Below are 25,623 nucleotides of genomic sequence, written 5' to 3'. Positions count from 1 at the left end.
AAAGTCTCATTGAAAAATATGATCCGAATGAAAAGATTCGCTTCCTTCGTGCCGTGGCTCATAATTTAAAGTTATTTTAGATATTCTAGTAGTCCTCTTCTGAGTAGTAATGGAGTTTCGTAACTAACGCGACGAAAATACAGCCAAGGGAACGAATCACCCTAGGGGACCAATCCTCCAGGGATGAATAACCCGGGGGTGAGTCAACCGGGACATTTCACCCGGGAACGAATCACCCCCGCACCGCGTCCCATACATCCGCATCCAGACAACAACAGAAGACATGCCTTCCCGCCTTCAGACCTGCCCCGAGTGCCGCCTACGCCAGGCCCCATAATATTTTCGTGTCAGGAATATAAAAACTGAAAAATGCAGTTTCTGTGTCAAAGCAAGCCAGGACGAGAGCAAAATATTGAAACTGGAAGGCATTATTGGAAGTCTCTCACTAAAGCTCACGGAGCTAAAATACCTCATTGGTAATCCCGCGACCCTACCAGAGCGCTCACCCTCGGACCTCCCTGTCACCTCCGCCTCACCCTCTGCCGCTCTCCCCTGCACACCTCAGTTCACTCCACGTCAGGTCGTCTTGCTCAGCACGATACAGCCCCATCGCCTTTTCACATTCTCACTGACCCTTCTCCTGCCTTTCCCTCCCCGCCCCTCTCCTCCTCAGCCTCGTCCTTTTCCTCTTCCTTATCCTCCTCCCCAGTCTCGCCTGACCTCCTCAAAGGGACGGACGTTGACCTTGCTGCTGCGGCATCAAACCTTAACCTTGCTTTTCAACTCGTCTGGTGAAACGACACTTGTTATTTTGTGTGTGAATCGACTCCGTGTGTTACATTTTAACGTCACAACTTTTGAAATCCGTTCATCCACGTTTTTAATTAACCGTTACTTAAATAGGCCCGTACGCCTTCTCAGAAATCGAACGACTAACTGTGCTTGTTTACTTGTCTTATTTAGCACCACTCAATCTAATTCATTAACGTCTAACTCAATGCTGTGACGCGTCTAACTAGTGTTTGAAGTGTTGCGAGGATTACCTTACAGTGAGAGGACTTCCCTGCTGATCCACGAGCGGTTAAGTTATATATCGACTTTTTTGTGTTTCCTGTCTTTCCTCAGTAGGATTACAACTACACGACCTAACACAGCACCCAGTGAAAGACAGTGAGCTTCTTGTGTCTAACTAACGTAGAAAATCTGTCACTAACGTAGAAGTACAAAGCTTGACCCGAATACCAGCACACCTGTTTTGAAAAGGAGGAAAAGTTTAATCCCCCAGAGAATTTTAATCCCGGAGGGAAAACACGTGTGGGCCCTCATAGACGCCACACCTCAAACTCTCCCGCGTGACTCATCCGATTTAAAGCCGCCTCCCTCCAGGTGTTAACCATAGCCCACGCGGATACAAAATTCATCTTCATTCAGTTATATCGTCTCGCAACAGTAAATAAAAAAGAAGTAATCATGCCGTCCAACTATTTCAATTGCTGTAATTGTTCAAAGAAATATGCTGCGATTCACTACCAAACCAGCGACTCGATGTGTAGGTACTGTGTCTTAGACTTACGTATTCAGGCACTACAAACAACCAACGAGGATCTACAACGCTCCAATACGTTACTTTGGGACATCATCATGACGTCATTCCCTCAACTCCCTACTCCTCCTTCTTCTTCTTCTTCTTCTTCGTTCTCCGAAATTCTGACCCGATCACATACCTCCTCCTCCTCAGCCCCCTCCATTTCTCATCACTCCCCCGCCTCCTCCCTTCCCTCCTCCACCTCATCACCACAGGCCGCCAACATCCCCCCTTCTTCACCCTCCACCACCAGCACCACCATCACCCCCGCCCCCTCCCCCACCCAACCCACCATCACCACCACGACCTACTCTTCCTCCTCCCCTTCCTCTTCCTCACTCTTCTCTTCCACCCCTTCCTCCTCCTCCACCTCTGCCCCCTCCTCCACATCCTCAACATCCTCCTCCTCTACTCCCCCCCAGCCAACCCCTTCCGCCTCTTCCTCCTCCTCCGCCGCCTCCTCATACATTTCTTCTCCCCCCTCCTCCACATTCTCAACATCCTCCTCCTCTACTCCTCCCCAGTCAACCCCTTCCGCCCCTTCCTTCTTCTCTGCCTCTGCCACCTCCTCATACATTTCTTCTCCCCCCTCCTCCACATCCTCAACATCATCCTCCTCTACCCTCTACTCCCCCGCAGTCAACCCCTTCCGCCTCTTCCTCATCTTCCCTGGCTCCCCCTTGTCCCTCTCCTCTACCAGCCCTCCTAACGCCTCCACGTCCAGTCGCCACCACACTCCCACTCCTCACTACTCATCCATTAGACGCCACAAGACCATTCTTCCTGCTGTGGTCTGCGTAGATCAGACACAGTTTCGGGGCACAAACAAGCTGAAAACATCTGTTAGACTTGTAGGGGACTCGCTGGTTAGAGGTCAATTAACGGAATTCTGCGGCAGGAATACAGAGACGCGGAGGCGTTATTGTATTCCGGGAGCCAAACTGGACGACATTACTTCAGCTGTCGATGCTGTCACGGAACTCGCGAAGGAAGACACAGTTTATTTGATTCACGCGGGGACAAATGACGTTCAGTCTACTCAAACTCATGCCCTACTATCAAAATACCGTCAGGTCATTCGGCGTTACAAGACCAAGTCCCCTCACGTCATTGTTTCTGGAATTCTACCCAGAATCAGCGCCTACGCCGGCTTCAACAGCAAAGCGAGCAACATCAATACTAGTCTGAAGGAAATTTGTGACGACGAAGGCGTGGCGTATACAAATGCCTGGCATCACTTCTTTGAGCGCCCAGACTTGTTTTGGAACGATGGACTACACCTGAATGAGGTTGGGTCGGCGCGTTTCGGGAGGCTTCTGGACGAGGTAGTGAAAAGCTTTTCGAAAAGCCTTTCAAAAAACGGCGGGCGAGGACGGGGCAAAGGCATCCCTTGATCAACCAACCCGTAGCGTCAGTGCGACTCACAAGAAACTGTGTAACTAACGACGCCTCCGACAAGCGAACTGATACAACTCGTCACGGCCACATTTCTATCATGTACACAAATGCACGTAGTTTAATACCCAAAAAGGGCGAAATTAGGGCGTATATTGCAACAGAGAAACCAGATGTGGTAGCCATCACAGAGACTTGGGCCAACTCTACTCATCTAGAATCCGAACTGTCATTCCCTGGGTACGAAAGCTTCCACAAAAGTCGAAAGCACAAGAAAGGAGGAGGAGTAGTCTGCTACGTAAAAAGTACACTCCCTGCCATAAAAATAGACAAACAGGACGCAAAGAAATACGATTCTGTCTACGTGGAAATAACCGCAAATAACAAGAAACTAACACTTGCAACCGTATACAGGCCTCCGAAACAACAGGCAGCCGATGACACTGCCCTCTACGAAGAGATTCACTCTGTAACACAAAGCAAGGAAGCAATTATAATTGGGGACTTTAACTGCCCTAACATTGACTGGGGACTGATGACTGGAGATCAAGAGGGTAACAGGATTATAGAAATGGTGGAGGATTCGTTCCTCACTCAAGTTGTAACTCAACCAACAAGAGAAAACAATCTGCTGGATCTGGTATTAGTAAGCGACCCCGACCTCATTCGCGACCGTACAGTTGGTGAGAAACTTAATGGGTGCGATCACCACTTAATCCGTTTTAATATCAATATATGTCACAAACTCGTAGATAATCCGTCAGTGATACCAGATTACAAAAAAGGAAATTTCAACTTAGCCCGTGCGCTGCTTCCCCCTACGACCTGGGACCAACTTGGCATCACCAACAATACAATCGACAACGCGTGGAGCGTCTTCAAAGATAAGCTGTTGCAAGTAGAGAAGGCTACAGTGCCTACGAAATCCAGGCGAGTAAATGGGGCCGTAGATCCACCGTGGATGACCAGAGAAATAAAAAGGGCAGTAAACCTAAAAAAAGGAATTATAATTTGATGAAAGAGAATGCTACGGCCGAAGCCAGCACACAGTACCACAACAGCCTCAGAGCTTGTCGCAGCCTTATTCGGAGTAGCAAACGCAACTATGAAAAGCAAAGAGCGCGCGAAATCAAAACTAACTCCAAGAAATTCTTCACGTACATAAGATCGAAAAAGAAAGTAAAATCCAATATTGGTCCCCTGACAGACGAGACTGGATCTGTAACTCAGGACAGTAAACAGATGGCCAGAATCCTCAATAGTAACTTCGCATCCGTATTCACAGTCGAGGACATCGAAACCATTCCCGAGGGTCCTGACCCGCCGAGTGAGATCACGCCGCTGGAAATTGACTCAATATGCGACCAAGAAGTAAAAAAGTACTTGGACAAACTCGACACGAGCAAGTCAACGGGACCCGACAGTTTGTCCCCGCGGTTATTAAAAGAGCTTAAACAACAAATACTTCAACCACTCACTAACATATTCAACCGGTCAGTTCAACTAAACAAGGTCCCGGAAGACTGGAAGATGGCGAACGTAGCACCGATTTTCAAAAAAGGAGACAAAAGCGTTGCATTAAACTACAGGCCCATAATTTTGACATCAGTGGCAGGAAAAATACACGAAAAGATTATTAGAGATAAACTTGTTAAGTTTCTAGAAAACAATAATATAATCTCCGACACCCAGCATGGCTTCAGAAACAAGCGCTCCTGCCTAACGAATTTATTAGACTTCTTCCAAGGTATATATAAGAACTGGGATGCCCACATTCCCAGTGATGTTATATACCTGGACTTTCAGAAAGCCTTCGACAAGGTACCGCACGAGCGACTCCTTAAGAAACTGCACTCGGCGGGCATCGGACCCAATCTGATCGCGTGGATAAGAGATTGGCTCATCGACAGAAAACAACGAGTACTACTCAACGGACAGCCTTCCGATTGGCTTCCAGTCACTAGTGGAGTGCCTCAAGGGTCAGTGCTGGGACCCATCCTCTTTATCATATAATTATATCAATGACCTAGAATCAGGACTGAAATCCACAATATCGAAATTTGCAGATGACACCAAAGTGGGTGGAGATGCCCTCACAAAAACCGACTGCGAAATCATTCAGAAAGACCTCAATCACATTATCGAATGGTCGGAAAAATGGCAAATGTCTTTTAATGTTGACAAATCCAAAGTCATGCACATTGGGTCCAAAAATAGTAACCATACATACATCATGAATGGGAGACCTGCAAGCGATGCAGGAGGAAAAGGATCTTGGAGTCACTATCAGCAGTGACCTGAAACACGCGAATCACTGTAAAAAAGCATACAACAAGGCCAACATTATGCTCGGGTTCATAGCGAGGAACTTCGAGTGTAAAATACCAGACGTGATGCTATCCTTGTATAATTCCATGGTAAGACCGCACCTCGAGTATGCAGTGCAGTTCTAGTCTCCCAATTACAGAAAGGACATTGCTCTACTGGAAAGGATTCAACGACGCGCCACAAAGATGATTCCAACCTTCAGGGCTCAACCGTACGAGGAACGACTCAAGCGACTCAATCTCTTTACATTGGAGAAAAGACGCCTACGAGGGGATATGATTCAAGTCTTCAAGTATCTAAAAAAGTTCAATAACGTCGATTACTCCAAATTCTTTGAACTGCGAACCAACTCAAGAACTAGAAATAACGTTTTACCCATTCAGTCGAGTCGATGTAACACAGACATTGGAAGGAGTTTCTTTTCAAACCGAGTCATCCGCCACTGGAACAATCTTCCCTCAGAAGTAGTAAATGCGAATACCATCAACTCCTTCAAATATAGAATCGACCGTCATTTCGCTGCGTCGGGAGTAAACTGAATAACGAGGGGCTTCCATCTGCTCCTCAATATCGAGGTGCTTTCACCTGCTCACCAAGCCCCAAGTGGCGGTCGAGCAGATTAAATCACCCAAGCGGGCGACCTCGTAATGAGCCAATAGGCTTTCTGTTGCCTGCATTTCCATGTTTCCATCACCTCCTCCTCCTCCTCCTCTTCCTCTTCCTCCTCCTACTCCTCTTCTCCTCCCTCCCCATCCTTCCGCTGTCTCTCTCCCTTCTCCCTCTTCCGAAGTGCCTTCCTCGTCGTCCTCCCCCTTCCTCTCCCTCCCCTTCCGTCTTGGTTTACCCATTCAGTCGAGTCGATGTAACACAGACATTGGAAGGAGTTTCTTTTCAAACCGAGTCATCCGCCACTGGAACAATCTTCCCTCAGAAGTAGTAAATGCGAATACCATCAACTCCTTCAAATATAGAATCGACCGTCATTTCGCTGCGTCGGGAGTAAACTGAATAACGAGGGGCTTCCATCTGCTCCTCAATATCGAGGTGCTTTCATCTGCTCACCAAGCCCCAAGTGGCGGTCGAGTAGATTAAATCACCCAAGCGGGCGACCTCGTAATGAGCCAATAGGCTTTCTGTTGCCTGCATTTCCATGTTTCCATGTTTCCATCACCTCCTCCTCCTCCTCCTCCTCCTCCTCTTCCTCTTCCTCCGCCTACTCCTCCTCTTCTCCTCCCTCCCCATCCTTCCGCTGTCTTTCTCCCTTCTCCCTCTTCCGAGGTGCCTTCCTCGTCGTCCTCCCCCTTCCTCTCCGTCCCCTTCCGTCTTGGTTTACCCATTCAGTCGAGTCGATGTAACACAGACATTGGAAGGAGTTTCTTTTCAAACCGAGTCATCCGCCACTGGAACAATCTTCCCTCAGAAGTAGTAAATGCGAATACCATCAACTCCTTCAAATATAGAATCGACCGTCATTTCGCTGCGTCGGGAGTAAACTGAATAACGAGGGGCTTCCATCTGCTCCTCAATATCGAGGTGCTTTCATCTGCTCACCAAGCCCCAAGTGGCGGTCGAGCAGATTAAATCGCCCAAGCGGGCGACCTCGTAATGAGCCAATAGGCTTTCTGTTGCCTGCATTTCCATGTTTCCATGTTTCCATGTTTCCATCACCTCCTCCTCCTCCTCCTCTTCCTCTTCCTCCTCCTACTCCTCCTCTTCTCCTCCCTCCCCATCCTTCCGCTGTCTCTCTCCCTTCTCCCTCTTCCGAGGTGCCTTCCTCGTCGTCCTCCCCCTTCCTCTCCCTCCCCTTCCGTCTTGGTTCCCTCCCCTTCCCCTTCCTGCTCCCGGAATATACTCCCGGAAGATTGGAAGATGGCGAACGTAACACCGATTTTCAAAAAAGGAGACAAAAGCGTTGCATTAAACTACAGGCCCATAAGTTTGACATCAGTGGCAGGAAAAATACTCGAAAAGATTATTAGAGAAAAACTTGTTAAGTTTCTAGAAAACAATAATATAATCTCCGATAATCAGCATGGCTTCAGAAACAAGCGCTCCTGCCTAACGAATTTATTAGACTTCTTCCAAGGTATATAATTATAAGAACTGGGATGCCCACATCCCCAGTGATGTTATATACCTGGACTTTCAGAAAGCCTTCGGCAAGGTACCGCACGAGCGACTCCTTAAGAAACTGCACTCGGCGGGCATTGGAGACAATCTGAGCGCGTGGATAAGTGATTGGCTCACCGGCAGAAAACAACAAGTACTACTCAACGGACAGCCTTCCGATTGTCTTCTAGTCACTAGTGGAGTGCCTCAAGGGTCAGTGGTGGGACCCATTCTCTTTATCATATATATATATATATATATATATATATATATATATATATATATATATATATATATATATATATATATATATATATATATATATATATATATATATATATATCAATGACCTAAAATAAGGACTGAAATCTACAATATCAAAATTTGCTGATGACACCAAGGTGGGTGGAAAGGGCGACTGCGAAATCATACAGAAAGACCTAAGTCACATTATCGAATGGTCGGAAAAATGGCAAATGTCCTATAATGTTGACAAATGCAAAGTCATGCACATTGGGTCCAAAAATAGTAGCCACACATACATCATGAATGGGAAACCTCTGCAGGCGATGCAGGAGGAAAAGGATCTTGGAGTCTCCATCAGCAGTGACCTGAAACACGCGAATCACTGTAAAAAAGCATATAACAAAGCCAACACTATGCTCGGGTTCATAGCGAGGGACTTCGAGTGTAAAACACCAGACGTGATGATATCCTTGTATAATTCCATGGTAAGACCGCACCTCGAGTATGCAGTACAGTTCTGGTCTCCTAATTACAGAAAGGACATTGCTTCACTGGAAAGGATTCAACGACGCGCCACGAAGATGATTCCAACCTTAAGGGCTCAACCGTACGAGGAACGACTCAAGCGACTCAATCTCTTTACATTGGAGAAAAGACGCCTACGTAGGGATATGATTCAAGTCTTCACGTACCTGAAAAAATTCCATAACGTCGATGACTCCAAATTCTTTGAACTGCAAACCATTAGAAATAACGGTTTACCCATTCAGTCGAGTCGATGTAACACAGACATTGGAAGGAGTTTCTATTCAAACCGAGTCATCCGACACTGGAACAATTTTCCCTCAGAAGTAGTAAATGCGAATACCATTAACTCCTTCATATATAGAATCGACCGTCATTTCGCTGCGTCGGGAGTAAACTGAATAACGAGGTGCTTTCATCTGCTCCTCAATATCAAGGTGCTTTCATCTGCTCCTCAAGCCCCAAGTGGCTGTCGAGCAGATTAAATCACCCAAGCGGGCGACCTCGTAATGAGCCAATAGACTTCTGTTGCCTGTATTTCCATGTTTCCATGTTTCCTCTTCCTCTTCCTCTTCCTTCTTCCCCCTTCTCTTCCTCTTCGACCTCCTCTGCCTCGCCCTCACCCACTTCTTTCTCTCTCTCTCTCTCTCTCTCTCTCTCTCTCTCTCTCTCTCTCTCTCTCTCTCTCTCTCTCTCTCTCTCTCTCTCTCTCTCTCTCTCTCTCTCTCTCTCTCTCTCTCTCTCTCTCTCTCTCTCTCTCTCTCTCTCTCTCTCTCTCTCTCTCTCTCTCTCTCTCTCTCTCTCTCTCTCTCTCTCTCTCTCTCTCTATATATATATATATATATATATATATATATATATATATATATTCGATGATTAATTATATTGAAGATGATTTGTGTTATCTCAATAAACTAAACGATGGTTATATTATATGGTTCGCCAATCTTATTTTCGACAAGCGGATACATTTAGGACGGAACGTGTGTTGACGAATTATATTGATTGAAACAACGACGTAACCAGTGCTGCAGCGTCACGGGGAAGGATTTATTGATCTATTCAATCTCTTGTCGCTACTTCGAGCTTCTGAGTCTTGCACACTGGCCAGGTAACCCAGTATGAGGCACGTGGGTTGATGGCGAGATGCAGCCACCGAGGAGCCTAAATACAAGAGTCTCTGGTGACTATCGACAATCTACGTTTTCTGCCAGTGTTACTCAGTCGTGAGAGAAAACAGACCCTTGCATAAACTAAGGTTAATCTTTACGCTCGCTGTACCCAGACTTGTTATAATCTGTGGCTTGGATTCCGGACATAATGAAGCATGTAACACTACTAAATATCCAGTGACTACCCTTTGGTATGACATAAATCAGATAAACCTAAGAAGAGAAATGGGAAAGTTTATGAATAAGAAATGCCTCTATTCTTGCAGTTAGGGAGAGGTTTGAATATTTTAGAAAAGAAAAACAGCAAATTCTCGTATCTCCTGTGATGAGACCGAAAGGGATTGAAGGGATAGAAATGACAGACTGACTAAGATTGGTATGGAAGCAACAAGTATTCCTCTGTCTACTAGTACTGGGGGATTACCGATCCCTCCCTCTCTCCCCAAGTCCATTCACAAAGCCTCCCCATATCCACCAGTTTGTTTACCGACCAGTCCATCTCCACCGCTCAGAAAGCTTGCTCATTCCACCTGTAAGTCAGCAAACTCTTCCCCTATTTATGTCTTTGATTTATCCACCAACCCTCTAATATTCACCAAGTCTTCTACAAAGCCCTCTACGAGAATATGGCCCCGAGCAGTGGCCCTGTGCTTTGCTGTAAATATAACATGACTTTGAGCCACGTGCGTCGCGGTCATGTGAGATGCAAGGTTACACGAGTGTGTGTGCACACCGGACAACAGATGATGGATGTGTGTCATTACCATGCTGTCACCAGGGCATCGTTAGTGGTGCAAACAGGCGGCTTAAACCTGCCCCACCGTAAGGCAGGGGTTGAATTCACAAAACCTCATGGAGCGACCACAACATGCATATAGGTGACTGGCAACTTGGTGTTATTGAAGCCCTGGCACAGATGTAAGGCGTTATTGCATCGTGAAATGTTTAGTTGCACCCACCGAGGAAAGAAGCGCATACCTTCGTCAATTTCACACACACACACACACACACACACACACACACACACACACACACACACACACACACACACACACACACACAGCCCGGTAGCTCAGGGGTAGAGCGTCTGCCTCACAACCAGAAGAACCGAGGTTTGATTCACCGGCCGGGTGAAGATAAGTTGGGTTTATCTTCTTTCACGTGTAGCCCCTGTTCACCTAGCAGTGAGTAGGTACGCGACATAAGGCAAGGAGTTGTGACCTCGTTGTGTGTGAGTGGTATCAGTCCAACACAAAGATCGGTACTATGAGCTCTGTGCTCTTCCGTAGGGGAACGGCTGGCTGTCTCGAGAGAGACCCGCAGCAGACCAAGAGGTGAATTACACACACACACACACACACACACACACACACACACACACACACACACACACACACACACACACATAAAGGAAAGGCTGGATAAATGTAGATATGGAGACGGGACTATTAGAGCTTAGCTCGGGCCCGGTAGACTACAAATAGGTAAATACACACATGCAGACGTGTATTTATGATTGTAAGCGGTGAAACGTGCGGTAAATGAGAAAAAATGTGAAATCTAGACACTAGTTAGCTTTATCATCTCCATGTCACCGACAGGAACGTCCTTCATTGTTTTATTACAAAGAAATATTATACCAGAGCGCTGTGTCATGAAATCCCTAGGATGTATTTTGTGAAATGAAGACACTGGACGAGGTCAGACCATTATCTTCGCTTCGCTTGCATAAGGCTGTAAGTCAAACATCTGGGTTCAGGCGACAATAAATATGCAAATAAGAAAGGTTTGTCCCACCAAAGTCTTTTATCAACGCATCCCAATAAAGTGTATTGTAAAAGCCGATGCTCATTTTCTGCAGGTAGAAACTTTAGGATCTGGGATAAAATCCTAAATCTAACGGAGAGCTCCTGGTCTTATTCTCAGTAGATAAGTCTGCTGATCACTGGGGGTGGGGTGGGATGGGGTCGGGTGGGGTGAGGGAGGACAAATATAAGAGAATCTCACAATCATGAAGGCTGTTACAGTTCAACGGCCGCAAATGTATCCGTACTTGCCTTTTATATTTTTAAACAATGTGTCATGAAAAGAGTTGCATTTCTAAACTTATAGACATGTTATGAAGAGAATTGCATAATAATATGAATTAGTGTTTTCATATCACAAAGGCTTCTGTCCTATTTATTATGCTGCACCAAGTACTTCGTTTCCACGTCACTACGAGGACACTTCGCTTATGGGTGGAAGAAGCGACAAAGAATCTGGCTAGCTTGTGTTAGGATTCTCAATTATCTTTTTCTAGTCTGTAGTACATTGTTTTATATGATTCAATCTATACCAAAGGCTCTTCGGCAAAGATTATCTGTGCCAAACATGAATAATCGGACCATAAGTTGTTCGAAAATATTGGTAAGTTATTTACCTTTTTCCTTTTTTTTTTTTAGCTTTATATGATTTTTTTATTCTTTAAAAAATCAAGACGTTGCACCTGTTGTCTCTGTTTATTCGTTAGTTTGTAAAACTTGATTGATAAATAAATAAAATAGAATTAAAAACATCTACGTCTTGTACATCTTATAACAACGTAACCAACCGTCTACACAGCAGGCGATGGGAAGAAAGAAACACTAATGGGGGCTTTTTATCTCAACAGAGCATTCCAAATTACCGTGCTCTTTTCATTCAGCTACCCTTACAAAAGAGGTCATTTTGAAACACAACCTCAGGTGAAACAAACTCATCTTCCCTGCAATCTTAACTTTTTTCCTTTCCTTTCGACCGTGTAATTTCCTATCAGATTCCGAGTCCGCTTCATGCTTTCATTGGTACGAATTTCCCTTTTTATACCAATTTTCCAACCATCACATTTTCTCCTAAGTTGTTAATCCTTCCTTTTCCATTTTTATGTTAATTTTTTATCTTAAGCAAATAATTACATATTACACTTCTTGGCGATAATCTGTGATCAATTCTTTGTTCGCCAATAAAGATATTATTAATTTCCAACGATACTGATTTAATCTTCACGCTATGATATTGTAAAATCAACCGCCTCATGTAATTTAAAAGAATGTTTCTTTCAGCAAATATTTTTCTATTTATTCTTTCTTTTCTGATGTATGATATCCTATGCCTCTCTAATCTTTATCAAGTATTACTAGTCTGAAGGTACACTCGTATTATTATTGGTACTTTTTAAGGCTTCAGAGCTACAGCGTAACTGCATCCTTTTAACAATTTTTTTTTTTAAGTATTGCTTACTCGATCTTTTAATTGATTACAGAGGGACTAACACTCGCCCACGACGTTTTATTTTATCCCTTACAATACTAATGACTACAACTCCTTCATTCATTTGTTCTTATTTAAAAGCGAAATTTAAGCCTAAGATATGAACTCTCAGACACGATCATTGAACATTATGTGGCTCATCCTCGGCTTGGGTCGGGTAGGCGTGGGCGACGGGGACATCAGGACAAAGCCTCACCGCCCCCCACCCCCCTCCCCTTTCCCCCTCACCATTACCACCACCAAGGCTCGTACACTATTCCGCCAAGACCGTCTGGAATCCCTGCCTATTCAACCCTCAACTCCTACTCGCCGTGCAGACTCGCCCACCTCCATTCCATACATAAGAGGGGAATGGAGGGAGGGGGTCATGGTCTCTCTCTCTCTCTCTCTCTCTCTCTCTCTCTCTCTCTCTCTCTCTCTCTCTCTCTCTCTCTCTCTCTCTCTCTCTCTCTCTCTCTCTCTCTCTCTCTCTCTCTCTCTCTCTCTCTCTCTCTCTCTCTCTCTCTCTCTCTCTTCGTCACCATTAACACCGCCTAGGCACCTCAATCGATCATCCTCCACCGCCACCACCAATCCCTTCATGTCCCTGCCCCCGCACTTCACCTCGATAGTTCGATGAAGCCAAATTTTTCGTGAGTAATATTCGGTATCTACCAAACCAGTCAAATCCCTTCACTCGTATGGAGACTGGATTTTAGAAGGAAGGGGAAGCTCAACTGAGTGCACCGATAGAGGCCTTGTAGGAGACAGAAAAATATGTAATCGAGTTCTTTATATATTTTTTTTCATCTATTTTTATATTATTTTTGGAAGAGCGCCCTTCCCTCCCTCAGTAGCCATCCTTCAGGAAGCGTCGTCGTTCCCTTAACCTTCTCACGCACGAGTCAAACTTTTACCAATTTTTCTCTGCCTTGCAAAAGATTACAGATTTTTTTTCGTAACAGGGAGTCCTTTGCCCTATGAAAAAAAAAATAACCTTATAAACACGACGTAATCCTGTACTCATTATTAAACATGAAAAATATAAAATATTAAATATTTCTTAACTTTTTAAGTGGCTCTGCTTAAGACTAGAGGCCCCAGGAGTAAAAAAAAATAAAAAATAAATAAGTCGTTAGTTTAAGGCACGCTCCGATGGGTCACCTGGACGCCTGAATGCACAGCATCATCTTGAGCTTTTATCCTCTCATCAAAGGCTTACTTTCGCTTCCCTTGTCACAATAAAAAATAAGTGAGGGTGGCGGCGGGCGCAGGGTGACTTTATCCTTCATTAACTGACTAGGAATCATGATCAACGGAATATTTTAGTCTCAACACATAATTTGATATTAAAATCTTTATCCACTTTTACTGGATTGTATTTACCTTATTGCTTTACGGGAAAGGTGCATTTTTTCAACAGCCTTAAAATTCATAGTTATTGATCACTCATTGCATTTAACTTTGTGATTAGAATAGAATGTTCAGCCATAACTTTTACAAGAGCATTAAACTTCATTCTTATTGGTCACTAATGGCATTTAACTTTGTAATATCCGTGAGTACCAGCTTCCTATAAGACGTGTGTACTAAGGGCAGTAGGACAAAGGCCACGCACCGTGATTATCGTTGGAAAAAGACTCGTTGCCTCGGCTTTTACCGTGGGATTATTTCTATTTTCTACATTCTCTCTCTCTCTCTCTCTCTCTCTCTCTCTCTCTCTCTCTCTCTCTCTCTCTCTCTCTCTCTCTCTCTCTCTCTCTCTCTCTCTCTCTCTCTCTCTCTCTCTCTCTCTCTCTCTCTCTCTCTCGACGAAAATGCTCGGAAAATAATCATTTGCGGTCAGATAAGACTCTATCACAATAAAATTGGAATCAGTCTTTGAGAAATTAGATATTGGCTTTTCGCTTGATAGAATTTTCTGTTAGACCTTTCAACAATATCCTGCCGCCGTTGTTATATACTACTATTTCTACTTTTCCTATGACTGAGACTACTACTACTACTACTACTACTACTACTACTACTACTTTTACTACTGCTATAAAACAACAACAATAAGAAAATATAAATGATGACCAAGCAATTATGAAACACACACACACACACACACACACACACACACACACACACACACACACACGAAATCGACTCACGCCGCTCCATTACGCTGAGAAATTGGCCGCGCGTGGCTGTGACAGTGTAATTGGAAACGTTGCTTCGCCTCCCGGTAATCCTCACTGGGAATTGGCTGTCAAATCTTAACCGTGACCTCTCCGCCTCCTCCTCTTAATCCTCCTCTTCCTTTCCTCCTCCTCCACCTCCTCGTCTCCTCTTCATCATCGTACCTCACGCCACCTTCGTAACCATTTATAACACGCCATGATGCGTCTAAATTTACTGGGAGATGAAGGAAGGAGAGAAGTCTGAACAGTTATATAAGAAAAATGAGGATTTACTAGGTAGTATAATATGACGCCCTTATTAGAAAATGAATGAGGTAATTGGGGAGAGCACCTCAGCTAGCTCATAATGATGCAACTCTAACCTAAACTTGAAATTTGGCAACAAAAATGTACGGAAAACAATATTTGCAATTATATATTACTGAGACAAGCCCTTTTCAACTTGAAGCGAATCTAACTACATCCAGAGAGTGTATTGAGTGATGTGTGTACGAGTCGTGCGAGACATTATAATGAAGCGAGAAAGGATAAGATGGTGACGCCGCCGCCCTTCAGTCGAGGCTCAAGTGTGCATGGGTGCTAGGCGAAGGTGCCATGCACGTGTGAGAGTTACTCGCACGGGACAAAGTTTTTGCCGTACCATACATCTCCCCCACCACCTTCCTCTTCCTCTTCCCTTACACGGTATCCCCTTTCTCCTGGGCACTCTAACTTGACCTCGACCTCTTCCCTCGCTATAGAGGTTCTTCGAGTTGGGTTGGTAGCCTCTGAAAACGCCTCAACATGGATATCTTGATAATTGAAACTTTTTCCATACATTAGTGTGATTATACTATATAGTGTGATTATACCTTGGTGATTATACCAAATAAAATGGTTGACTGAATGGTAAATATATATGTATAATTGCGTACATAGCGTGAGTGATAGGTTGGCATCCCTGCGCGGCCCGTGTTTCCACCCCTCCACCGCTCCACGCAGTCAGCCCCAGGGTCCAGAGAATATCTTTCTCTGGATCCTGGTCAGCCCAGGAGTCCATAAGTGCCCGCTCCTACCTCTTCTCTGCCCCTCGCTACCATCCCGTCAAGCAAGGAGACGTTAGAGAAGTGATCGAGCCCCATCGGAGCTATGGCAAAAGACTACCTGCTCGAGTTAATCAAGCAGGTGTGTTGACACGGCAAGGGTTAAAAATCATGATACAGCCCTAATGTCTTTAATAACATTTTAAATAATTTATTTAAAAAAAACTTTTGCGGATTCATATTAGATCAAATAAGTTTTAGTATAATTCCTGGATCATTTACTACTATATTAATGAAAGAAATGCAGGATTGACGCATAAAATATGCGAAGAGGCTGACGAAGATGTTCCTCTCTCGACACCTTGCCAGATTCCAACTATGTCGCCCTTCAACACCTTTTCTTCCCCTCCGGAAAAAAACCTTTGAGTATTATGGTAGGAGAAAATGGACGAAGAGGTTACCTTATGGTACGGCCGAAAGACCTGCACCGCGCGAACCTTCCTCTGCGTTCAGCACCAGGCGAGTGTCGGCGAGATCACGGGCGGTGGCTTAATTAAGATACACATCAAAGAGCGAGCATGGATGTTATCGTAAACTATCTCTGCTTGTCTTCCTTTTAACTCCTGATAAACTCCAGCTCACTGTCAGATATAATCTTTTCTAACACTGTTCGAGACACTAATTTCCACTGAGGTGAGGTAAACCAGGGTTAAGAGAGCTCTGCCTCTCTTAACCCTGAGGTAAACTAGGATATAGAGCAGCGGGAAGGGAAATCATGAATATACACTTCAAAGGTGTTTCGTGGATGTTATCACGGAAGATCTCATGTCGATTATTCGCGCAAAACTCCACATCAGTGTCAGAAATAATATCTTTAAACCTAATCTAAGGGACAGTAATTTCCCTAACATGGTGTAAAAGGGAATCAGAAGAAGGTGAAGTGCATGGGGAGGAGAGGGAAAGGTTGTTGGGAGGAGAAACATGGAAGCACTGTGTAAGGCAAGGTGGTGATTGAAGAGGGCAACCAGGGAGGGGAACAAAGAGGCGGGCAAACACAGGCGTGATGAAGGGAATGAAGGAACGGCAGGCAAGGGTAACAGTGGGAAGGGAACAAGGGGGAAAAAGTGTCCAGAAAATAAAGGAAAAGGGAGGAAAAAAAGAAAGGACGGAAGGAAGGAAGGAAGGAAGGAAGGAAAAAGGGAAGAAGGAAGGAAAAGATATGGAAAGCAAGCAAGGAAGATGAAGGGCGACAAGGAAAGAGGGTGAGAGAGAAGGAAATAAAAAAAAAATATAAAAAAGGATAACAGGTAGACAGACAGGAAGCAGGGAAGGAAGAAAGTAGGAAAGAAGGAAAAAAAGAAAGATATGAATAAAGAAAAATGAAAAAATGACAAAGAGTCGGAAGAATGAAAGAGAGGAAGAATGTAAAGAAGGAAGGAAGCACGGGAAGCAGAGAGAAAAAAAATGGAAGGATGTAAATAAAGAAGAAGAGATGCAGACAGGAAGCAGAGGCAAGATAGGAAGGCATACGAGAGGCTGCGCCTCCGTCTTGGCCGACAGAGACGTCAGGGCCGACCCCCGAGGCCGCGCGGCCGCCGTGTTTATGTTCGAGGCGCAAACACTGTAGGGCGCGGCGAGGCTGTTTATGTCGCTTGTACACACACGGGCGGAGCATCACTCACCTGTTTTTAATGAAGGGCGCCGGCAGAGGTTGGGCGCGCGGACCCAGGCGCCCCCGAAGGAATCTGAAGAAGGAAACAAAAATAAAACGTACCTATAATTGCAAATTCTTCTGTATAAACTGAAGAAAACGTAAACACAAGGATGACGTACTGAGTGAAGTGTTGTGTTTCAGTTCTCTATACCTGGAGAGATAAAAACGTGGAGAAAAACGAAGGGAAAAAGTGGAAAGAGAATGAAAAGAAAAAAAAGAGAAAAAAGGAGAAAGAAAAACAACAACGATACCACGCGGCAGATTGGAAGCGTTTTAGCTGCCATATTTTACCTGAGGAAAGAAACACACACACACACACACACACACACACACACACACACACACACACACACACACACACACACACACGAAAAAAAAATAGAAGAGAAAAACTGAAAAGAGAATGAACAGAAATAAAAAGAGAGAGAAACCAAGAGAAAGCAAAACAACAACAATAACACGCATCAGACAGGAAGCTCTTTAACTGCAATAAATAACCTGAGGAAAGAATTATGTAAGAGAATGAATCAACCGATAATGTACAGAATTATCGTTTTATGCTCCTCCTTTCCCACACTTTAAAATCCGCGAGTCAGGGGCATATAATAAACTACGGTGGACGTGTCTGAAAAAAAGGGAAACTCGAGATAAACCTAAATAAAGAGAAAAGAAAAAAAGATCACACACTGCCCAGCTTCAAACAGCAACTAAATTTATAAGGCTAAACATTTTTTTCTCACCATTCTCCAACAGGTAAATTTAAGGCAGTCAGGAAAGATAAGGGCACACATCAGCACCCCCTTCATTAGTTCATATATGGGGATGACTTACGCTTATTCAGTTTTGTGTATGTGTGAGTGAAAGTCTGATTAAGATTAACTATGGGTGAGGGTAAGCGTCGATTTCATATACTGACCGAGAACGATGACGATTGAAAGCGTGTGGGAGGGGAAACACGACAAATGAAGAGGGAGAAAAAGACGAGAGGAATACATATATATTTATCTAATCGAGACAGGCGCATGAATGAGGGAGTAATGAGCGTAAGGGAAAGAATAATTTACATCGACGTGTGTGTGTGTGTGTGTGTGTGTGTGTGTGTGTGTGTGTGTGTGTGTGTGTGTGTGTGTATTTGTGTGTTTGAGGAAAAAGGACTTTTTAGTTTGCATTATCTAAGTATTTGAATGGCGGGGGAAGACGCGAAAAAGGAAGACGAGGATGAATTAGGCGAAAAAGACAAGATAAGTGCAGCAAAGAATATGACAACTAAAATAATGAGGAGCGCGATAACTGGCAAGGACACACAGGCAGACACACACACACACACACACACACACACACACACACACACACATAAAGGAGCCACCAGAAAACACGGAGAATTAATATATCAGAGAGGAAATGTAAGATGAAAACAGGTAGAAAGAGAAAATGGAAAGGAAAAGGAAAGGTGAAAAAGACGGGGATAAGAGGAATGATGGATAGAGGGAAAAAATGGAAGGGGAATGAAAAAAAAAGTTGGATAGGAAGTGAGAAAAATAAGATTATAGAAGACATTCAAAGGATTCTGGAGACTGAGATGGGATAATGAGATAATAGTAATAGGATGCAGCCAGGCGGACACGGGGACTAATGAAGGGGAAAAGGAAAGTAAGGGAAAAGCGGGAGAGAAAGGGAGGAAGATAAGACAAGCAAGAGAAAATAATGAACCGTAGTAAAGTCTTAAGTGTGAACAAACACGGCAGCGCGCCATGTTCAGGAAGCTAAGTTTTAAGTGGAGAAGGAGGAGGGGGGGAGGAGGAGGAGGAGGAGGAGGAGGAGGGGTGAGGGGAAGGAGGGGAAGGACTAGAAGGACGAGGGCGAGGGGGGAGCTGAGGGTTGGAACAGCGTGAAAAGGAGAAGAAATGGGACGAGGTTAGGAGAACGACGAGAATACATCAAGGGAGAGGAAGAGGAGGAAAATAAGTTTTTGACACATACAAGAACAAAAAAGGCAGAAAAAAAAAAAAACAATATTGGTTCCCTGGTGGACGAAAGCGATAAGCAAATATTAGTTCCTTAACAGACGAAAGTGGTGTGCTAATACAAGACACTAGACACCTCAGTCTTAAGACTGAAGTAGACAAGGTCGGTATCCCGAAAAGGAATTTCGCTTCTGTATTCACGGTCAAGAACAGGCAGGGTGACACAACGGTGAGGGATCACGCCCCTGGAAACTGGCATAATATATAAACGATATACTGAAGTACCTGCAGAAACTCGACACGGATAACTCAACAGAGTACTTCGTTGCGACGGGATTGAATTGAAGGTTCTGGTGCGTACGTAGAGCGAGTGCTTTAATTTGTTCAAGTAGTTACTGAAATGTTTGACGATTGTGATCGTCAAAGCAGGCAGACTCATAATAAAAGTAAAAGGTAAAGTTGCGGGCATACGCTGTAGAAGCGCGTGGCATCGGTGTTCATCTCCGTAACATTGGCCCTTGAGCCTGTGGTGGGAGGGAGCCCATTACCCCGGGACACAGGGCCAGTGTGACATCCGGGTTACCACAATTTACATTCCCCAGGTTACCCCAGGTACCAATTTATCGACCAGCCCGAGAGGGAGGATGAACAGCTGGGTGAGCTGCATGCCGACTGCACGGGCCGGGATTCGAACCCGGGCCCGCGGAGTCGAAGCCAGACACGCTGACCACTAGACCACGGAGGCGTATGAATAACAATAATAAAACAATTGTTTTTCTGTTGCCTTCCCTTCTGTGTGAGTCCTTTTCGGTTGTTTACATACTACTGTCCTTTTTATTTTATTTTTTATTATTTCCTTTATTCCTTCTGGTTTTCCTTTTAGCTCTACCTCCCTCTTGTCTTCATCAATACGAATACCAAATGAAGGGAAAAGCTCTTGAGAAATGTCATCTGGCCCCCCTATCACAACCTTCCTCCCGTCCTTAGCTAATGGATGTGAAGCTAATGGCCCTGTGAAAACTAAGGCTGCAAGAAGCTTTGGGGATGAAGTGCGTGTGCGTGTGTGTGTGTGTGTGTGTGTGTGTGTGTGTGTGTGTGTGTGTGTGTGTAAGGGGGTGGTTGAGAGCATAGCCTAATCTGCCCTCTATCAACTCTTCCACCTCCTCCTCCGCCCATCCTCCTCCACCTCCACGTGTGCCTGAGTCCACGGCCAAGGGATTTGCGCCAGGGTCAAGTGGATCGAAATATATTCCCATCCACATCGGCAGAGGGAAAGGGAGATGCGGAGGGAAAGGGAGAGGGAAAGGGTTACGGGCACTGAGAGGAAGAGAGTTAGAGGAAGGAATAGAGAGAGAGGAAGGAGAAGAGAGGGAAAGGGTTAGAGAAAGGGAGAAGGTTAGGGGCAAAAAAAAGGGAGAGGGTTATGGGAAAGGAGAGGGAGAGGATGACGAGAAGGGAGACAGAGGGTTAAATTCAAGGAGAGGGAGACAGTTCAGGACAGGGAGAAGGAGAACATTCACGACAAGGAAATGGAGAGGATTCAGCACAGGGAGAGTGAGAGAGGGTTAAGGAGAGCGACAGGGAGAGAGGGAGAGGATGAAGAGAAGGGAGACAGAGGGTTAAATTCAAGGAGAGGGCGACAGTTCAGGACAGGGAGAAGGAGAACATTCACGACAGGGAAATGGAGAGGATTCAGCGCAGGGAGAGTGAGAGAGGGTTAAGGAGAGGGACAGGGAGAGAGGGAGATGAAGAGAAGGGAGACAGAGGGTTAAATTCAAGGAGGGCGACAGTGTTCAGGAGGAGGAGAAAGGAACATTCCCGACAGGAAATGGAGGAGATTCAGCAGGAGTGAGAGAGGGAGGGAGGGACAGGGAGAGGGAGGAGAGGAGATAGTGGTGGTGGGCGTCAGACTCCCTTCGACTCCTGAAATTGGTTCTAATCGCATACTCTCGGCACTAATGCATATACACGTCTCAGCCACCATTTACTTCTTGCAGTTTACTTCCTTAGACTTTTTTAACGAGGTCTTCCCTGAGAACTTCAAGACGAGAGATAGAGGAGGAGAAGGAGGTAAGTGCAGGGTAAATGAGGAGGAGGAGGAGAAGGAGGAGTTAGAGGACGAGATGGAGTGTATCTTTGCAATATATATTTAGCTGCTCATTTTTTTATTTATTTATTGTATAGCATTATCTCTCTCTCTCTCTCTCTCTCTCTCTCTCTCTCTCTCTCTCTCATACTATAACACCCCTATCAAATTTTAATGTCTAATCAAGGTTTATAATTTATCGCCAGGGGATGATGACCATGAATGCATAAACGCTTAAAGATACACCAAGCGTTCACTCTCTTGGACAGCTGAAGACCAAACCGCCCAGAATCTATGCAAGAAATTGTGAGTCATTTATTCCATCACACATTGAGAGAAAATATATGTAAAAGCACACGAAAGCTTCACCTAATTGATTGAAACAGAAAGCAAAAATTAACCAGCCTTCTGAAGAACCAACCATCATTATCAAAATCAAAATACAAAAGGGAATAAAGTACTTTTAACTATGCTAATGAGATGCTTTGGTGCGTTTTGAACATTTCTCTCCTGATAGAAATAGACTAAAATATCAATAAGCTTAGGATGTATACTTATTGCTAAGCTTCCTGAAGACGCTAAAACGGCACTTGATCTTTACTAACGAATCAAAACTAAATGATGAGCTTGACATTCTCAGGTGCAAAACTCTGTAAAAAGAGATATATACACCCTGAATCACTAAGATATTGGCACAAAACCAAACAACGCAAAACAAAAGAGATACTCAGAGTTAACGATTTTGGTCTTGAAAGTTAGTGTCGGATAAACGAGGCGGCGAGGATAACAAATGTGATGCTTGCTTTTATTAACCTCTTATGAGCACCTCTTTGAAAAAATGTGTTAGTTATAAAATCTCTCTCTCTCTCTCTCTCTCTCTCTCTCTCTCTCTCTCTCTCTCTCTCTCTCTCTCTCTCTCTCTCTCTCTCTCTCTCTCTCTCTCTCTCTCTCTCTCTCTCTCTCTCTCTCTCTCTAACACACACACACACACACACTTCTTTGTAGATCCCAAGAACACTCTAAATAACTTTCTGCTGACGAAGAATAGTTGTCAATTACTGTCAGGAGAGACTATCGAGGAAAAAGGATGAGAAAGACGACGAGGACGAAGACGAAGATGAAGAAGACGGGTACGAAAGGACGAGAATGAAGAGGATGTGGAGGAAAATATTTATTCACTGGTGGAGATGGAAAGAAGAGGGTAAGAGTGTCAATAGTGGAAAGACCGAGGAGGACGAAGAAGAGGCAAAAAAAAAAGAAGAAAAAGAAGAAAAAGAAAAAAAAGGAAAACAAAGAAAATACTAACATCAAGAACATCAGCTACAACTATAAATGAAGAGGACGAGGAGAAAGAGAAGTGGATAAGGAATACAAAGAAACACATTACAGGCAGGTAATTAATTCACCTACTGCGTTATGTCCTATTCATGTGTGTGTGTGTGTGTGTGTGTGTGTGTGTGTGTGTGTGTGTGTGTGTGTGTGTGTGTGTGTGTGTGTGTGTGTGTAGGGGGGGGGGGGGGGGCGGGAGAAACAAGAACGCTTTATAGACGGCCGTAGACCCATACCCCCTTCCCCTCAGCGTCGTGAAGGTGATGGGTTGACGGGAGATGAAGACCAAGAACTCACATTGTATACAGAGCCTCCCTCCTTTCCTTCACAGCGCCCTCTTGTGACATGCAGTTATTGTCTGTTTCGCATCTTTGCTTCTTCCAGTTCCTCTCATCTCTGTCCTGTTTTCCTGAAATAAGTACATCCTCCTCTTTTTTGTCATTCTCTTGTGTTGGGATTATCTTTTTCGTTCCTTCGTTGCTTCCACTTCCAATCATCTCTCTCTGTTCTCTTTTACTGAACCAATTGTATACCACCCTTCTTGTCCGCCTACGTATTGCTGTTCCTCTTCCTGAAACTGTTCCTCCTATTCCTTCTCTACCTCTACCCGTTTCTTATTCCTCTTCCTCTAGTTCCTCCTCCTCCTTCAAGATATCTACGAGTCCTGTTTCCATTCCCTGTTCAATCAGTCGTATGATTCGCCCTTTATCCTAATAATGTGTTTCTGTTCCTATAATATTCTTCCTTTCTCCCTCTCTCCCCATTCTCTCTCTCTCTCTCTCTCTCTCTCTCTCTCTCTCTCTCTCTCTCTCTCTCTCTCTCTCTCTCTCTCTCTCTCTCTCTCTCTCTCTCTCTCTCTCTCTCTCTCTCTCTCTCTCTTATTTTCTTTTCTTTTTGACATAATAACCTCAACTACCACCACCACCACCACCATCATCATCATCATCATCATCATTGCTATTTCCTCCTTTTCTTTTACTTTGAGACTTTCCGAATTTCGTCCATTTCCCACCACTCATCTTTTTCAGCTCAGTGACAAAGTTGAAACGAGAGAGAGAGAGAGAGAGAGAGAGAGCGGGGATGGTAGGCCGGAAAAATAAAAAACTGATTCATGGGGCAAAAATCGTATCCCTCCATGAATGTGTGAGTGGATGAATAAATGTATGACTGACTGTCTGAATTCTGGCCTACCATTCCACAGACTCACAGCAGCCTCCGCCAGACATGTGGGAGGCTGCATCAAAAACGAAGTAAGAAAAAATGAACTATCACAGATGAACTACTACTGCTACTACTACTACTACTATCTGCTACTACTACTACTACTACTACTACTTCTATATCTACTACTACTACTACTTCTGTTACTGCTACACAACTACGACCCCTACTACTTCTACTACTACTGCTGCCGTTAATTAATGATACTAGAATATTGGGGTCAAAATATTTGTAACAAAAGCTGCATCAGTTATGAAAATAGCAAGAACACCACCACCACCACAACCAACAACAACAACAACAACATTACCAACAACATGACAAAACACAGTACAAAGGAAAGACATTAAACGGATCACGGTCACCACCACCACCACCACCTCCATCTCCACCAGCACGAAGACACACCACCACATTAAACACACTCAATTCCACACAAGAAGCCAGGCGTCCCTTTATAAAGTTTCGAAGCGACTTTTAAAACTCTCTATCTTCCAAAGTTTCTCTAATTATATGCGGCGGACTTGAACGAATTTCTTGAGGGTAATCGCCGAGGAGGAAAGAAACTCCCCCGACGCATTCTTTCCGCTCACCTGGCCTCACCTTTCACCGCCGCGGACTCTGGTGGGCATGCAATTACCACTTCCCCGAACACCCGCGGATTTGGAAGGAGCTTATGAGGACGTTAATACAGTTAGTTCGTCGCTGCGATAACAAAGGAGGAAGTGGAGCTCTTAATCAAGGCTAATGCGATGTTAATAAAGTTCTTTGTATGCACCGCCTTCCCTGATTATCCTCCATTCCCCTCTCTACCTACCTCTTCTTTCCTGGGTCCGTGTCCGCCAACCTTTTTCGGCGTCGCTTTTTCCTCTCTTTCGGATCAAAGGCGCTTTATTCAATGCCATATACCTTAGCGCTTCCCGGATAAAAGGTTGAACATTTGTAAAGCACAGGAGCACAGAGAGGAACTGTTTAAGAAAATTGAAACACAGTATTTTTGTATTTTTTTCTTCTCCGTGAGAAAGGCTTAGGACACCTTGTTAGTGGAAATGACCATGGAGGGACACAAACCCGCCCCCAGTCTTCTTGTTTTCTCTTTTTTCGTGTTTGTTTTGTGTATCTGTGTTTCTTTGTCTAATACTGCTTGTTTGTCTCTTTGTTACTGTCTTTCTGTATTTGTTTGCCTCTACTTTTCTGTCTCTGTCTGTTTCTGTCTGTCTTTCTCTGTTTATGTTTCTATTTGTCTAGTTGTCTGTGTCTGTCTTTCTATATCTATCTATCTGTTTGTCTCTGTCAATTCAACTCTCTTCTCCTCTCTCTCTCTCTCTCTCTCTCTCTCTCTCTCTCTCTCTCTCTCTCTCTCTCTCTCTCTCTCTCTCTCTCTCTCTCTCTCTCTCTCTCTCTCTCTCTCTCTCTCTCTCTCTCTCTCTCTCTCTCTCTCTCTCTCTCTCTCTCTGCCACGCACGTCCAT

At 44.4% G+C, this 25,623-nt stretch overlaps 1 long non-coding RNA gene across 1 annotated transcript in view; it reads right to left on the bottom strand.

Moving 5' to 3' along the window:
- Positions 1–17,515: 17,515 nt before the first annotated feature.
- Positions 17,516–25,623, bottom strand: part of LOC126998890 (uncharacterized) — a 124,055-nt gene continuing 115,947 nt past the window's right edge. Inside the window, exon 4 of the long non-coding RNA XR_007753061.1 lies at positions 17,516–17,583. This is a non-coding gene — a long non-coding RNA (uncharacterized LOC126998890). The remainder of the gene's footprint in view (positions 17,584–25,623) is intronic.

Source organism: Eriocheir sinensis, chromosome 15 (assembly GCF_024679095.1).
Source record: "Eriocheir sinensis breed Jianghai 21 chromosome 15, ASM2467909v1, whole genome shotgun sequence".
Lineage (NCBI taxonomy): Eukaryota > Metazoa > Arthropoda > Malacostraca > Decapoda > Varunidae > Eriocheir > Eriocheir sinensis.
Note: the sequence above shows the minus strand (reverse complement) of the source record. Positions and strands in the feature narration are given on the sequence as shown.